The 15285-nt window shown below is 46.3% G+C and overlaps 1 long non-coding RNA gene across 1 annotated transcript in view; it reads left to right on the top strand.

Moving 5' to 3' along the window:
* Positions 1 to 14648, top strand: part of LOC110396321 — a 203239-nt gene extending 188591 nt beyond the window's left edge. The window contains exon 5 of the long non-coding RNA XR_002436926.1: positions 10412 to 14648. This is a non-coding gene — a long non-coding RNA (uncharacterized LOC110396321). The remainder of the gene's footprint in view (positions 1 to 10411) is intronic.

Raw genomic sequence — 15285 nt, 5'->3', positions numbered from 1 at the left:
GAACCAAATGAATGCAGCAACAAGGCAGATCCTGACTGAGCAGCTCGGGATGGGGTTGGTACAGTCCCCCTCTCTGCCGCACTGCATGGGGACAGATGGTTCCTGCAGAATCCCATGCAAGCAGTGGAATGTGGTTGCTCTTTGAGGAATTTCTGTGGACCATTTCCCTGAAGATGTTGCGGCTGGATAATTTAGGTGAGCATTTAGAAAAGTGGAAAGCCACAGTTATTTAGCGAGCATGATACAATGCACTTTCCAATTAAATTTCTAGTTACAGTGGTTACCGTTTTAGAAGCGGCATCTGCCAACTGTTCCCATACTGTGGTATCTGAGGCACCACATTTATTTCCTATTCTGAGGGCTGAGCAGGCTATGCTATCTCGTACAGAACTTTGAGGCAAACATTGATTAATGTTGACTTTTTAATGGTAACCACTATGAATTTTTTTTATTCCTATAATTCATGGTATTATACATAATAGTAATGTGAATATCACTGAATTATTTATGCACTTATGCTGGCAAATAATGATGTGGTAATAACAATGAATTACTTCTGTATTTACACCAGTAAATAATGATGAGGAAGAGTCAAGCTCAGCCTCTTGCTAGCCTATACCAATTAAAAGATATTTGCAAATGTATTTTCATGCCAACAGAATGGAGCTGCCTTGTGGAGTTCTTGGACCTTAAAGAGCAATGGGTGATTATAAGGCTCAAGCAAAGCCTCAGCATGATGTTCTAGCAGCAAGTGCTGCTGCTGTCCTTGGACATGCAAACGCAAGTGAAAGACAGGATGGGCTTTCACCCACGCTTTGCATTGCAGAGACTCATGTCAGCACACACAGTACAGGTTTTCACTTTTTGGAGGGATGCTGAGACTTAAGTGAGAGTGTAACAAGCAGTGTAGGAAAGCCCTGCAGGGGTAGGGGTGAGAAATCCCTGCTTAGCTTTGTGGAACGGAAGGCTGAGAGGTGGCTTGGTAGGATGAACCAGGGGAAGAAGGCTCCATGCTGTACCAAGTTGTTGAATGTGGCAGATAAATCATGCAAGACAAAGTCGGTATCAGGAAGATAAAAAAAAGACAAATGTAAGCATGCCTGGAATAAATAACTGCTCAGACAAACCGTCAGTATGAGAGGAAGGGGGTTTTGGCTTCTTCAAATCAAGAGAGAAGGCCATTTTTCAGAAAATAAGCTTTGGACAGTGGCGAAATAGAACAGAGATTACACCCACCTGCTTGCAGTTATGGACAGATTGAACAGTCAGCCATGCATGCCTAAAACAGGAGAGAGTAAACTCTGGATTTCTGCATTTATCTGTAGCCGTGGAAGTGACCGAACAGAATTAGCAGTTTCCTATGAGCATGATTCCATCCATGGCATTTCATGGCCCGCAACAAACTCTCAGGCTGGGTGAGGCAATGCTTCCTCCAGACCTGACCTGCAGGGGAGCTGCTATGTGCTGCAGGAGGTGTGGGGCTGAGGGATGGGATCTGGCTCCTCTTCCCAGCCCTGCCACCAACTGCTTCTACGCCACTTCAGGAGAAGGGAGATCCCCTTTTGGATCCAAGAAGAAGGTGAATACCACAGTTTTTGTAATGGTTAAGTCTTGCTGGTGCTTTCTGGGATATGGGAGGATAGTCCAAGCTGTGCAACAAGCATCTCCCGGAAAGGAGAAACTTTTGCTTCTTTTGCTTTGGCAACTCTGTTCTCAGGGAAATTTCCTCCTTTAAAGCTGTTGTGTTACTTAAAATAGGAGTGAGATTGCTTCCTGTAACTGTGGGAGATGCATTAGATAGGAATTTTTGCTGGGGCAAGACATGAGGGGGCCAGAAGAAAGCCAGGATTGTTTGCTTTCTGCCCAGTGCAAGGTGCTCAGCCGCAGCATGCCTTGCCTCCATGGGTGGCCCTTTTTAACGGTGTTTAAATGACTTGGTCTTGTGCATAACACCCTGCAAGGCTGCGGTCCCCTCCTCCTCCCCCTTGGATCACTTCAAGCAGGTTTGACCCAGGAGGGGGAACAACAAGGGACATCTGTGGCACATGTCCCTGCAAGCCACCTCCTGGTGCTGCCCGTGATGGAGAGCCATGCACCAATGGGACCGGTGCTGAGAGCAGAGGGAGATGCAGTTTGGACAGCTTTGAGCTTGGTTGTTGGCATGGGGCTACTTTAGAAGAAATCAAAATGAAACAAGAAGCCAGTACAGAATAAGTCCTTTTGGGGTGATGCTGGACATTGCAAAGTGCCCCCATCATTGGCCAACTCATGATCCCCACGAAGCCCAGGCACGTGGAATCACAGCGGAGCTGCAGAGCGCAGCTAGAGCAGGGGCTTTTGGAAAAGGAGCAGCAAACCCTCGTGGGACGTCATAGCTGCAGAGCTTGCAGCCTTTTATCTTTCATTAGCAAATATTGGGCAGTGCCGTGTGCAGTTACTTACAGGAACATTTAATCAAATAATCTCCTGCTCTCCCAGGCGGCTCAGACCGCTGCAGTTTTATAGTTACCTACTTCAGCTGGAACAGTTCCTTTCAGCTGTAAAAGCAAATATGCAACATGGAAAAAAGTCTCGTTTTTATCAAAACAGACAGAACTATTCCAGCTGCTGATATTAAGGTAAAAATAGCAAGGTTAAATGTTAAACAACCTCTGAGTGGACGTTTGTAACTACAAAGAGCCAGACCAATTGCTCCGAAGGCCTTTTTTTTTTTTTTAGGAAAAAAAGAAAATAATAATAAAAAAATCCTTGTTCTACTTCTGAAAAGCAAATTTATTTTCCCCTCTTGCTGATGATTAAATACGGTGGAAACCGGCTCCCTTGATAACAAATACATTGGTAATGTGTGGTGCTTCCTGCCCCAGCATCTTGTAACTCTCAGAAGTTTCCACGGCCAGATTTGAATGCTCAAAGTGCTAATAATGTCTGCTAGTCAGCCTTCCTACTGTTCAGAAAATTTCACTCCTGCGGCTTTTTGGCTTGTTTTGAGAAATCACTGCAGAGGTTACTGAACTTTTCAATGTGTTGGCATTTAACCTGTGGTCAGACAGTAAGGGAAAAAAAAGAATGGAAAAAAAAGGAAAATGAAATAAAAGGAAGAAGAAAGAGGAGAAAAAAAAAGGTTCATAGAAAGATATTTCCCATTAGTAACTGTTTTCATTCCCATTTGCATGGGAATTGAACGGATTTTGAAACCTCCCCATTAAAATGGAATTCCTCTGACTTGTAACGTATCTTGAAAAATACAGTGCATTAAATGAAAAGATGCTTAAAACAATGCTGGGGTTTTGTTCCAGAGAAACATTTGGGCACTTTCACTGGGAAAGGAGGTTAAAAGGTTGTCAATGCTTTCTCCAGGGGCTCTGTCTGACAGTGAACATGTGTTTCCTCCCTTTAATCGGCTCGCCAGTAGCCAGAAAGCTGCTTGTTTTCTGCAGAGGTTGTCAAAAATGATTTCAGTCTGGAGACGATGAATGATAAAAGAGGTTTTCAAACACAGTTTTGCACTGTAGCATTTGCAGTCCCAGAGAGGATGGATTGTATTACAATCTCGGTGCAAAGGGCCATGTTCCTGTAGCAAGAAAACAGTGCCTCGTTCAACCTGTTTGATGCTTCCACTTATCTTTCAAAGTTGAAAAATAGAAGCTGGACCTCAACTAAAGGAAAAGAAAAAATCCTCCCCAGAGTTTGTTCCCTCTCTCTGCTAAATTAAGTGTTCTATATATTTAGTGACGCTTCTTTTTCTTCCCTCGCACCATCCCTGGGAGCCGTGTTTCCTTCAGGAGCAGTGCTATTTCTTCGGGGGGCTGCTTGCTGCTGGCCACAGACCTCTTCCCTCTGAAGCCACTGGGAAACCTTCCTCCAGGAGGACCAGAGCTATAGGCGAAGGTTCTGGCACCATAAAACACTGACCTTCCATGAAACCGCACTTTCTCCTAGCACTCAGCATCTTTTTCCCAGCACGTACCTGTATGCATGCAGAAACCCAGTGTTTTATCTTTGGGCATAACTGTGGGGACATAAGAAGTAATGCCATGCAACAGATCTAGTCTGCACGGGCTACTGGCAAATCCTGGGTCCAACAGGGCTTTGTGAGGTGGTGGGCTGGACCTTGAGAATATCTGCACTGACAGCGTTGCTAACTCTGCAGGCTCAGCAGTTCCATACATGGGGTCTCTTTTAAAAATGTACAAAGCAGAACTCAGCAGTGTGATAGCAGAAGCACTAACCCCAGGCCCTGCTGCATGTCCCTGGAGCCCTGCAGCCCATACTGCTCCCCAGGGATGGTCAGCTGCCTTGGAGCAATGTGAGCCAGGTTTGGCTCTTGGTGCCTTTCCTTTCTTTTTGCCCAGGAGTTCGTTTTTCCTTCCCAGACTCTGAAACTGGGTCTGTTCTTCATCCCACACCACCACTGGCCAGTCCCTCGCAGCTGCCCCACTGCCGAGCCCCATCTCATCTCTGTCCCTTCGCCCTTCACGGGACTGCTGCCACCAAACCCTGCTGGTGCCCAGCCCTCCCATCTGCTCCATCCATCTCCTGCTTTTACAGCTCAGAACATTATCTGCACTCCTCCTCAGCACCTCCAAGTGCCCTTTATCCCTCAGCTCCCTTCCGTGCACTTCTGGGAGGGAAGAGCTCAGGGCTGTCCCTGCCATCTCCACCAGCTCCACCCCACTGGGCTGGTACACCACAGGGATGTCTCCTCCCCGAGCTGCTGCTGGATGGTGCTGGGTTCGTCTGTCCCACCAGGGCTGCCTCCAACATTGCCAAAATTTGGGTAGAAGAAGAAGTGTGGGGGTTTCTCGGGGGATGTGAGCTCAGCAAGGGCCCCCAGTAAGCGCCGCGCAACGCAGGTCAGGTGCATGCAGGCAAACCAAAGTTTAGCCATGCTGAATATATTTAGTTGCTTGATGATGCTTTCTGTGTTTTTCTATTCTTTTCTTTTTCTTTTTAAACTGAAAGAAAAAAAAAGAGCGGAGCAAACAGTGTCTGTCACAAGTCTCGGCGATTCTCCCTTTGGTTACATTACGCTGCTGCTAACAGGAACTTCCTGTTTAGTTGCTACATGAAAAGGAAGTATATAAACAAGAGAGTCCCAGAAATGACTGGACGCTGAGCACAGAAGGTTTTTATTATCGTATTCTGAATCTTGTGCATGGGGAAGGCTTCATTCCTTCTCTTTTTTCTTTTTTTTTCTTCTGGACACGACTAAGTTCCAGAACATTTCTCGAGTGGTAACTTGTATTCCATTCTTTATTATTTCTGACAATATTTTAAATAGTTTGAGTCCAATTTTCTGCCAAGAAAGGCAGGCTGTCAGGCTGCACTGCATTGTGTAGGAGCAAAAATTGAATATCCACTCAAAGCATACTTGGGAAACCTGAACACAGAACTGGACAACGTCTTTTTTCATCTGACTGTGATTACCATCTAAGTAGCGTAATGATGTCACTGCCATTTTTTGCTGCACGTATGGTTGACTTGGAAATCCTTTCCGCCGGTGCCAAGAAAGCTTATGACAGGTGCATGCAGAATTTGGTAAAATCCATGCAAAACCATTCCCAGTGCACGTGTATGCAAAGTCCCCACGGCCGTGTCTCGTTGCTCTCACCGAACTCCTGGGCAGCTCTCAATGTTTGTTAGTGCCAAGTGTCATCGGGACCTTGGCGGTCCCCAAACCCTCTCCCCCAAACCAAAAAATCATCAGGGAGAGATGGGACCAGGCAAAGGTTCTGCTCCTCCTCTTCCTCGCGCTGAAATATTTGGCTGATGTCATAGAGATTTGGCTAAGTGGATTCAATCAACTGTTTTCACTCTATTATAGTTCATAATCCCTATTCAAGATGAAGTGCACTGCAGCCTAATGAATGTGGTAATGGAATCCTTGTGTATGTTTTTCCACAGCGGGGTGCAGATTAGCATAAGTGTCATATTCTGTTGGCATGCCTGCTATTATATCTGAGGCGTTGCGCACACTGGGAATTTTTCAACTGGATAATAATAAGATGAATATGGTATGCACATGCACATAGAGCACACTGGTTTTAGAAAGCGGTCTATAATAAATCTCACCTGGAGGGGCATTATGATTAACTTTGCATTTTGGCTTAAAAACGCAACGTTTAAGCCAAGTGTATGGTAACATGAGTACAAAAGAATTAGATTAAATTTCACGCGCAGTTTTAAAGAATGTTGTCATTGAGGGCTGAGGAGCACTCTGCAGACCCTCTGGTTTCAGATATTCACTGCAAGCTCCCGAGCTCCCAGCTCGGACATCACGCTTTCTCAAGGCTGCCACTGGGAGCTCTAAAAGATGGCCCACAGAGGAAGGAGATCTGGGTTGTCCATGCCTCTTGGGCAGACAGGCTGCATGGGGAAGAAGAAAATCCTCACTACCTTTATTTTAAAAGCACTTTGGTTTTTACCAAAGGGTTTTTCTCCCATGAAAAAGCACAGGCTGATGAAACTAGGACTAGAGAGGAGTTGGTGCCCAAACCAAAATCCCTCCCAAAACACACGCGGTGGTGCACAGTCTTCAGTCTGTGTTACGATGAGATTTGCTCTGCGCTGTCATCTGCGTCTTCAGTTCCTTAGGTGTTGCAGCTTTCCTGCGGTTAAAGAAACTCCTGATGAATTTCTTTGCGCGTCGCGGGGAAGAGACAGCGCCGCGTATGATTAGTCCCAGAATTTATTACTTGATTATGGAAAGTGCAGGCCTGAGAAATTCATACCACTTAAGCGGTGGTTTAGTGTGACTAATCAAAGAGGTTTTCCTGGCACGCAGGAGGTATCAATATATATAGACTGGTGTAGAAAAGCGTATCTTTATGCTTTTAAGCATGGTGGCATGGTAACAGCTTAAGCATATTAATCAGCCCAAGGTAAGTGCTGCTTCTGTATCATATTTTAATCTGATTCTTTCTGCAGTGTTAGAGAAATTATATCTGTGGCTGAAATAACATTTAGAAAAGAAATTGTTTGCCAAGCGAACGAGACAATCAAACCAGTCATTGAGAGCTGAGAACTAGCTGTGGGTTTCATTTACCTTTATTATCAGTACATTTCTGCACAATCACCGCAAGCCCAACTGGTGGAACATTACCAACAACGTCCCAGGTAATGGAAGGGCGTCGATGTTTGTTTGTTTTGTGTTTAGTCTGGAGGAGAGCCCTGCTCTTAGCAAGACCTGCCTATTACCGGGTCAGTAACCCGATATGTTCCTCCGGAGAGCAAACCGTGGGCTTCAGAAGGCCGTGCTAGTATCTGCAGCACAGCCTGGCAGCCAGCACGGCACGCTGTTGCTTTCTGAACGCTGGGAAGCGGAGCGACCTTTTCAAAACTCAAAGAAACCTGTGTCCTGCCCAAGTGCGTATTAGCAAGAGTGGCTTTCTAGCAACTCAACAAAGCTTGCTTTTTTTTAAAAAAAAAAAAGCAACAAAACGAAATCTCACCTCTGGTTGAAAAAGCGTAAATGGGAGCTTGGAGTGGAGTTCAAGCACCCTTTGCAATCACAGCGCCCATTTCCTTGATCGTTGCAGAAGGAGGCTGGGTGGCAAATGTATTTAAGACTCGGAGGAAAAGGGCTGTTAAGTCAACCTTGGTAACTTAACTGAAACAGTATACGTGTAAATCCATCGCAAATCCCCAGCCTTTTACAACTCTTGTCCCGATGGAAATCAGATCACAGAACTGTTTACAAGAGACCACGATTCAGATGGATAAGGAGCCATGACAGCAGGGCCCGTATTATTTGAAATTTTAGTAACCCAAGCCTAAGTAAATATTCTAAAAGCAAAATAATAGGGATTAGGTAATTATTATGACGTGATCATACCTACGATATTTTGTATTTAGTGCAGAATGATTTCGCTGTACATGCCAGTGCTTTGCAGCTCTGCAATCAGCTGCAATCTTCGTTGTTTAAAGATAATCATAGAATCATAGAATCATTTTACTGTTAAAAAAAAAAAGTTCATATATCTCTTACCCTGAGCTTTAGATGTCCTGAATAGTCATCTTTAAAGCCACTAGAAGTAGCGCCATAAAAATATTTTACAGCGTTATTTAATGTATGAGCTAATCCCCGGCTAATGGTCAATTTTTGCCATTTTTCTGCATGGGGAGGAGCAGGGAGCGGAGGGTGGAGACCCTGCTCCCGTTCGGCCGTGAGCCCGTGGCCACAGCCATCCTCGGAGCGGGGACAAAAGGGACCCGGCCGGAGTGTCAGTAACTTGGCATTGTGAACAAACACTGTGTGTTAATCAGCGCTTCACTTCATCTTCCCCAAATAATATTTTATGAGCTTACGCTTGGAAATCGCTATATTGAACTCATGTAAGCTTTTTTTTTTTTTCTTTTTTTTCCTCCTTCCTTCCTCCCCGAAGTCACTTTGAAATATTTACTGCAAACAGATGTGAGTACACTTGAAGAATTAAATTTCTTTCTTGGGGAAATCGTTATTTTACAATTAATAATTGTGAAAGGGGAGGAGGTTGGCCTGCACGCCTGGTGCTGTAGCGGCAGCCCCCAGTGTGCTTGGCTGAGGTTTGGCTTTGATGCATCTTGCTGCAGCCAAGCCTTAGCTTGCTGGTGATGGTGGTGATGTCCTTAGAGATCCTTGCCCTGAGGATGCTGTAATGTGGTCTGAGGTTTGGGAAAGAGTAAATTAATACCAGTGAGGTGTTCACCTCTCGGGCAGGAGCGTGGAGATGGAGGATATTTACTGCCATCTGTGGTGATGCAGTGACAGCGTGGGCACCCACGCCCCAAACCAACACTTCCAACGTGCACCACAATGCTGTTGTTTAGTGTGTTAATTTCATGTATTTTCCATACTGCATGGAAGACCAGAACACACTGGATGTAGGGGAAGTGTTGGCTTTTCTGATGCAGAAAAGGATTGTGCTGGGGCTCTGTGGGTGGCTGTCCTGGGGTGCTGCGTCCGAGGGACATGCAGCAATTGGGATCTCATGAGGCCAGTCCCCCACCCACTGCTCGGACCAGCGCAGGACAAGGCGTTGCGTTGGGTACCAGTGCCCCTTTTCACATCCTGCAGAGCTGATGTGCAGTTCCGTGTGGTCACGGAAGCTGTAGGCAGCTGTATTGATGGCTAAAGGTAAAAGAAGGTCATCAAGGCTACTGAAATCCTGACAAAGAGTTGTGTTGGGGAAATCGCCCGGTTGCTGCTCCATGTGCTCCTGTTCCACTAACCTCCTGGCCTGGGCCTCGGAAATTATTGCAGCTTCAATTATCAGGCGATAGATGGCCCCTTGCTGAAAGCAGGGAAGTGAATGGCAATCCTAATTAGATCCTGATCCCGGGGACCCCAGTCTCTCGTTTCCAGTCCCTGCGCAGCAGAAACTCCCATGATTTAAGTGGAATTGTGTCTGATTTGCATTGTGAGGGAACTAAGGATTGAGCCAGTGGTCCCTTTGCAGAGAAGCATTTGCTCTCCTGCTCTATGGGAACAAGACCAGCACATTCAGCATCCTGCAGGAAGGAGATCTAAGTTCTCAGGTGGATTTCTTACTGCTCGTTTTTGGGCATGTGGCTGGAGTGAAGCTGCCCAAGAAACAACCTGTACCTGTACCCCACTTCTTGCCCCCAGCCTGACGGCAGATGAAGCTGTTATAAGAGAGCAGTGGAGAGGGTCAGTGCCTGTAGGAGGCTGCTCTGAGATAGCCTGAGGGAACATTAGCAGCAACCTGCCCAAGCAGCTGAGCTGTGCTGCGATTTGTTTTAGCACACAGGAGCAAAGCAGTCAGTGCTGGGGACCTGTCCCAGCCTCTGTGTGCACCGTGGAGGGGTCTCCTTGGGATTACCTTTCCTCTGGCTCTGTGATCTGAATGCCTGATGGTTCCTGGAGTGCATAAAGATGTATCTTCCAGCTTTCCCTGCATCTAAGCAGTCTCCCTTTGAACACTGCAGAAATAGTTCCCAATGTGAATGAAAGCACTGCAGCTGCAAGCATTTCCCATTTGAACTAAAACAAAGGGATGGAAGTATCCTTCCACCCATCTGGTCCTGGGGAACTGGGCAGGTCCTTGCTGCCTGCAGGTATTGGCACGTCCCACCCAGTGCCATCCCCATCAGCTCAGGGATGCTGCAAACCCCAGAACCTGGGGTTACTCTCTTTACTCTCTTCCCACAGTAATTTGCACATAAATCCCTAGAAGTCACAAGTTAGCATTTTCTCCTAGCATCAGCTAAATAAGTGATGCTATCTCTACTGTCATTGTGCTTTGCTAATTTTAGCTCTGATGCACTTTTTATTTCTTCGGGAGAGCAATAAAACCTTCTTCCAGCATCTCATTTTATTCCCCTTTGAAGCCCGAACAAATTAGCAATGTTGAGAACTTTATTTTAAGAGTTCATTAAGCCCTTAACAGTAAATCCTTTTCTCACGTTCCAGATGTTGTGGTTTCCTTGACCTCAGTTTGTATTTCCCTGTGATGTGAACAAGCCGACGTCTCATTCTGGCCCTACCAATGGCTCCGGCAAGCCAAGGAGAGGGGGACACGAGCAGCCTTCTGAAGCCTTTTGGGGCAGAGAGAATGAGAGAACTTGGTGCTGTCCTACCAGCTCGGTGCTTAGGCTGTAGGCATCGCTCATTGCTTCGTGCCCTGACCTCTGCAGAGCTATTTTTACGTATTGAATGCCTTTTCCCCAATATATTTTTCATTCCCTTCCCTTTCACTTGAGCGCTTTGCATTTCAGAGGTAGCGTTCACCTGCGTTTGGGAATGTATGAAGCACTGCCCTTGAATAAATTAAGCACGTTGTTTCATCAGCGTGTCCAAATCGGCACAAATGCTGCCTTCCTGCTTTGATTCTGCGGGGAGTTCTGAACAAACTGAAATTCAGCAGTTTGGCCAGTCCCCTGGATTTGAGTGGTGTTAATTATGTATTACACGTATTAATTAAGCACCAAACGTATCTATTCTCTTTCAGCCAGTGGTGAATCATTGTCAATGTAATTTGTGCTTTTTATCCTCTTCAAACGTTAGACTTTTTTTGAAGACAAGCACCTGCAGGCCTTTTAGGAGGTGTTACCCCTGCTGTTACTGACATTTTAATAAATGCAGAAATAAATGGTCCCCACCAAATTGTCTAATGTCAACACTTACCTCATCGAAAGAAGTGAGTCAGTTTGAGCCGAATTTGCAACACGTGCTGTACCTATGGCCGCCCAACGGGCAGCGCATCCAGTCTCTGATCCATTTTCCCTGTTTTCTTTGAAACCATAGTAACTATCGGGCTGTGTTCATAAATATTACAATGAATATTTGTCTTTGTGCGCCTGCACGGGGAAACGGGTGAAAAATGGATCAGAGATAGCAATTCATAAAGAGAAAAAACAAACTCTTTTCCGCATGGCCTATCGGGCTGTCCCACACGTAAGGCAGCAGCTGTTCACAAATATTCCACCGTGGGGCAAGAAAAACGTGTTGATAGAGGGGAATGCCCAGCACCAGGAGAGCTCCATCACTGGGTGACTTCTTTCTTGAGAGACCACCTCGAGGCATTGACAGCAGTGCCCTACAAGAGGCTGCTTTGCTTTCTGGGTAGGAGTCTCTGTGAAGATGGGCTTGCCTTGGCATTTCTTTCAACTGGGGAACCAGGGACGAGGAGAGAAGTTTAAAAGCCAACGTCTGGCTTTGGAAATCCTCCTAAAGGAAGCTGTATGCAAATCGGTATTGTTAGGGTAGTTATTTACTTTGGCAGGCTAATGTGCCAGCTTTCTGGTATGCTATCCACTGGCCAAAAGCAGTTTGATATAAAGAAAGCATCCGAATATGATGATCATGGAGACAGGTTATGGTTAGTTTTGGGTTTGGTGAAATCAAGTAACTCAGTGGCCTGGGAGAAGGGAAGAACAGAAGAAGCTGCATTTTCTCTCCATCCACACCACTGGATAAATTGCATCTGAAGCCCTAAAATTTCCAAGTTTCAAGGGTTTTTTGTATAAGAAACAGTAGATGAAACACATAGCTGAGATATCTCAGTTTAAGAAGATACCAAAAATTGACCAGAAGCATCTTGAAAATAGGTCTCCTTTCTAGAACTTTTTTGAGGAGGAGAAGTGCGCGGCTATGGGGGCACCTCACTCCCTCTGTTTTCTTTTTGTTGCACAACTAAGGATGAAAACGATAGAGAAAAGTCAACTGAGCTTCGGGGACTTTCTCCATTTTGAATGCAGGGCTCCATCACCTTCTCAGTTTCACCAGTGGAGCACCAGGCTAAATTTGTATTTTCTGTACTTGACAGACACGAGTCTCCTCTGCACCAAGTCAGGCAGCAACTTACTGCTGCTGACGCAGTTCCAGGGTGAAGTGTACACAAGGTATGATAGTGAGTCAGAGCCTAAAACAGTGCCCAGCATCATGCTGCAACGGCCTGATAAAAATGTTGGGTTAGTGTGCCAGCCTGTTTCTGACTCTCTGGCTTCTTTTTTCAGGATTACGGCCAGAAGGGATTGAAACCCACTGGGGATGAGGGATGGGGTGAGGTTGGACCTGAAATGCTCGTGAAAATATCCAATATCTCAAGGCTGTGCTAAGCATTGGGAGCAGGCAGCACAGCCAGGGAACAGGTCTCCAAGCTCACTTTGCACTTCAGAGCAGCCCTGCAGGACTGATGGAGAAAGCCAGACCGAATGTAAACACCATCGCTACGTGTCTGGGAAAACATCCTGGTTCTGGCACTCACTTTCAGCACGGACTGGGCTTGGGACTGGGCTGCAGCGCCGTCTGGAGTGGTTTGCCTTGCTCCAGTGCTGCAGCATGTGGAAGGGAGCGCACCTGCGGGGTTGTGTGGGTAGGCAGAGAGAAGGGACAGAGGGGAGCAGAGCAGGAGTCTTCAGGGAAGAGAGGTTTTCCTCTTCTCTCTTCAGACAGATTGCCACTTGTCCCAGAAAAACACATAATGCACAGTCAAGTGGAAGGAAGGAAAGAGGCCGAAGGAGCGTCTTCTAAAGGACTGGTTTGGACAGCGGGAGGGGGAAGTAAAAATAATTAAAAAAAAGAAAGATTTTTTTGTGAATTAAGGTATTTCTGGCTCGTCAAAATGTTTTGCAAAGGAGGCTCCTTTCTTGTCCCCATTTAGCTAGACAATACAAGCCCGCAAATAAATTCAATTCTTCCTTTGACTTCGCTGCATCCTCTTTTTGTGTCCTTTGCCCATTGTGTTTGGAGTCAGCTGCAGCGCTCGCCTACAGCTTCACTGACCCCATTTGAGCCTAAAGAGTTTCCCACCCACTCACCCCAGGCAATAAAGCCTTTCTTTAGGCGTGGGGCTTACGGCTCTCCAACCACGCCGCTGGATAAATAGCATCTGGAGCCCTGAAATGTTTTAAAGAGGTATCCAAACGATCATCACCAAAGAAAACTCATCACTTTTGACTCTTGCTGCTCAAAGGGGAAGGCATTATCGGGATGTTGCTCAGAGGGAGAGAGATGCAGTGCCCTGGCTGTGAACGCAGGGACCGCTGCATGGTGTAGCAGCACCCAGCGACATGCCTGGGAACAAGTTTTGTGGCCGCAACTGGAGGAAGCAGTCAATGTTCATGGATGTCAGATAATCCACTGTGACATACGATCCAAAAACATAAGGCTGACGAATATTCCTGGCACCGCGTGCCGGTGCTGAGAGCAGATTATGCATTTTTTAATGTTTGATGCTCTTTCAACAGTTAAAAGCCATTTTGGGCAACAGATAGCTCTGAAGATATTTTAAATAATAATTTTTTTACCACTGGGGCTTATCAGCACTTCATTTCAAGAAGCAGCATCACAGAAGGCAGAAGGCTCTCCAAGGACCAAGTTCTGATCTCACTTACACCTATTTATATCCGGAGTAACTCAGCTGAAGCAAATGGAATTTACTCCTGCATTGAGCAAGTGTAACCGAGAGCAGAATTTAACAGCCTCCTCCGCTTGGCACATCCCCACGTCTCTTTTACGGACAGAGCTGTTTGCACAGCCCAGGATGCTGCCGGGGCAGGGGGAGGCCGCAGCAGTCGGGTTCTGGAGCCTGTGCAAGCGTCACCTCTGGGCAGGACCCACCAGCAGGGTCGTGAGGAGCAGGGCCACCACTGGTCCGGATGAATGTGCACAACTAAATTATAATTGTGTGTATAGGTAAGTGGGATCTGTACACAGCGCGGTGGGAAGCACTGGTTCTACCAACCCACCACCAGCCCTGGGTCTGCATTTCCCGTGCTGCCAGCCCCGCCTCGTGTATTACAAGTGGCTGTGGTTCTGCAGAGCTCCCTTGATGTGAGCGTTTCTCTCTCTCAGGCAATTGCGTTTCCCACTAAAGGCTGCACTCTGCTTTTTCTGCCCTGCTGGCAGCACAAATGTGCCAATCTCATTCTCAAGGCATGGTTCCTGTTGTGGGATCAAATGTTAGGATTTTAAAAGCTAAAGTTTGATGTGGATGAACAACTGCCTATAAAACGCATTAAGCTCTTACCCTGTAATGTATTTAATTTCACACTGACTGATGGTATTGCCTCTGAATGGATTACGGCAGGGGGCTGCCATTGTCCTACTAAACCACACTGGTTAAATAATACTTTGGAGTCTAAAGCTGCTCTGGGAGCATTTCATATTGGCTAACATGTGAAATGAATACCTAGCTTTTCTGCCATCATTTTGGGTTGCTTTTGAAAAAAAAAATAAAAATAAAAAATAAATACACATTGCGTTGGTTTACAGGGCAAGCAGGTTTTGCAGGGGGACAGGAGCCCCAAATGGCCCCAGTGCAAGGACAGTCCTGGAGCACCTCTCAGCAGAGGTTCCCCTAAGATCTCCCACAGGTGGCTGGGGCTTGCTCTGTGTTTGTTTGGCATGAGTGCCCATAGGGCACTGCTGCTTAGAGCTCAGATGGGTTAGTGTCTCCATCATCCGGTTGAGGGCATCAGCTTCCTTACAGGGCTTTCATTTTTAAATTATTATTAATTACTGGAGATTGGTATACAGCTACTGCTTAATCTTCTCCTCTTTGTCTCTTACGCTGAAGAAAATCATGAGCTACCCCAGAGGAGTTCGACATTCTGCACCCCAAATCCTGGGCACCACTGGTCACTGGGACACGTTCTGCCCTCAGCAGAGTCACTCAGGGAAAGTCCGTGGTTAAGCGTAAGGTCTGAGCACATGGATCATATCCTGTGTCACACGGATCCCTGCTGTATGACAACTCCAAATCAAGGAGGATTTCTCAAGTCCATGCAACAGCAAGAAATTTCCACTCCCTTTGAAGAAATTTTAAATGTGCTTTATCTGTA

The sequence above is a fragment of the Numida meleagris genome, chromosome 3 (assembly GCF_002078875.1).
Source record: "Numida meleagris isolate 19003 breed g44 Domestic line chromosome 3, NumMel1.0, whole genome shotgun sequence".
Lineage (NCBI taxonomy): Eukaryota > Metazoa > Chordata > Aves > Galliformes > Numididae > Numida > Numida meleagris.
Note: the sequence above shows the minus strand (reverse complement) of the source record. Positions and strands in the feature narration are given on the sequence as shown.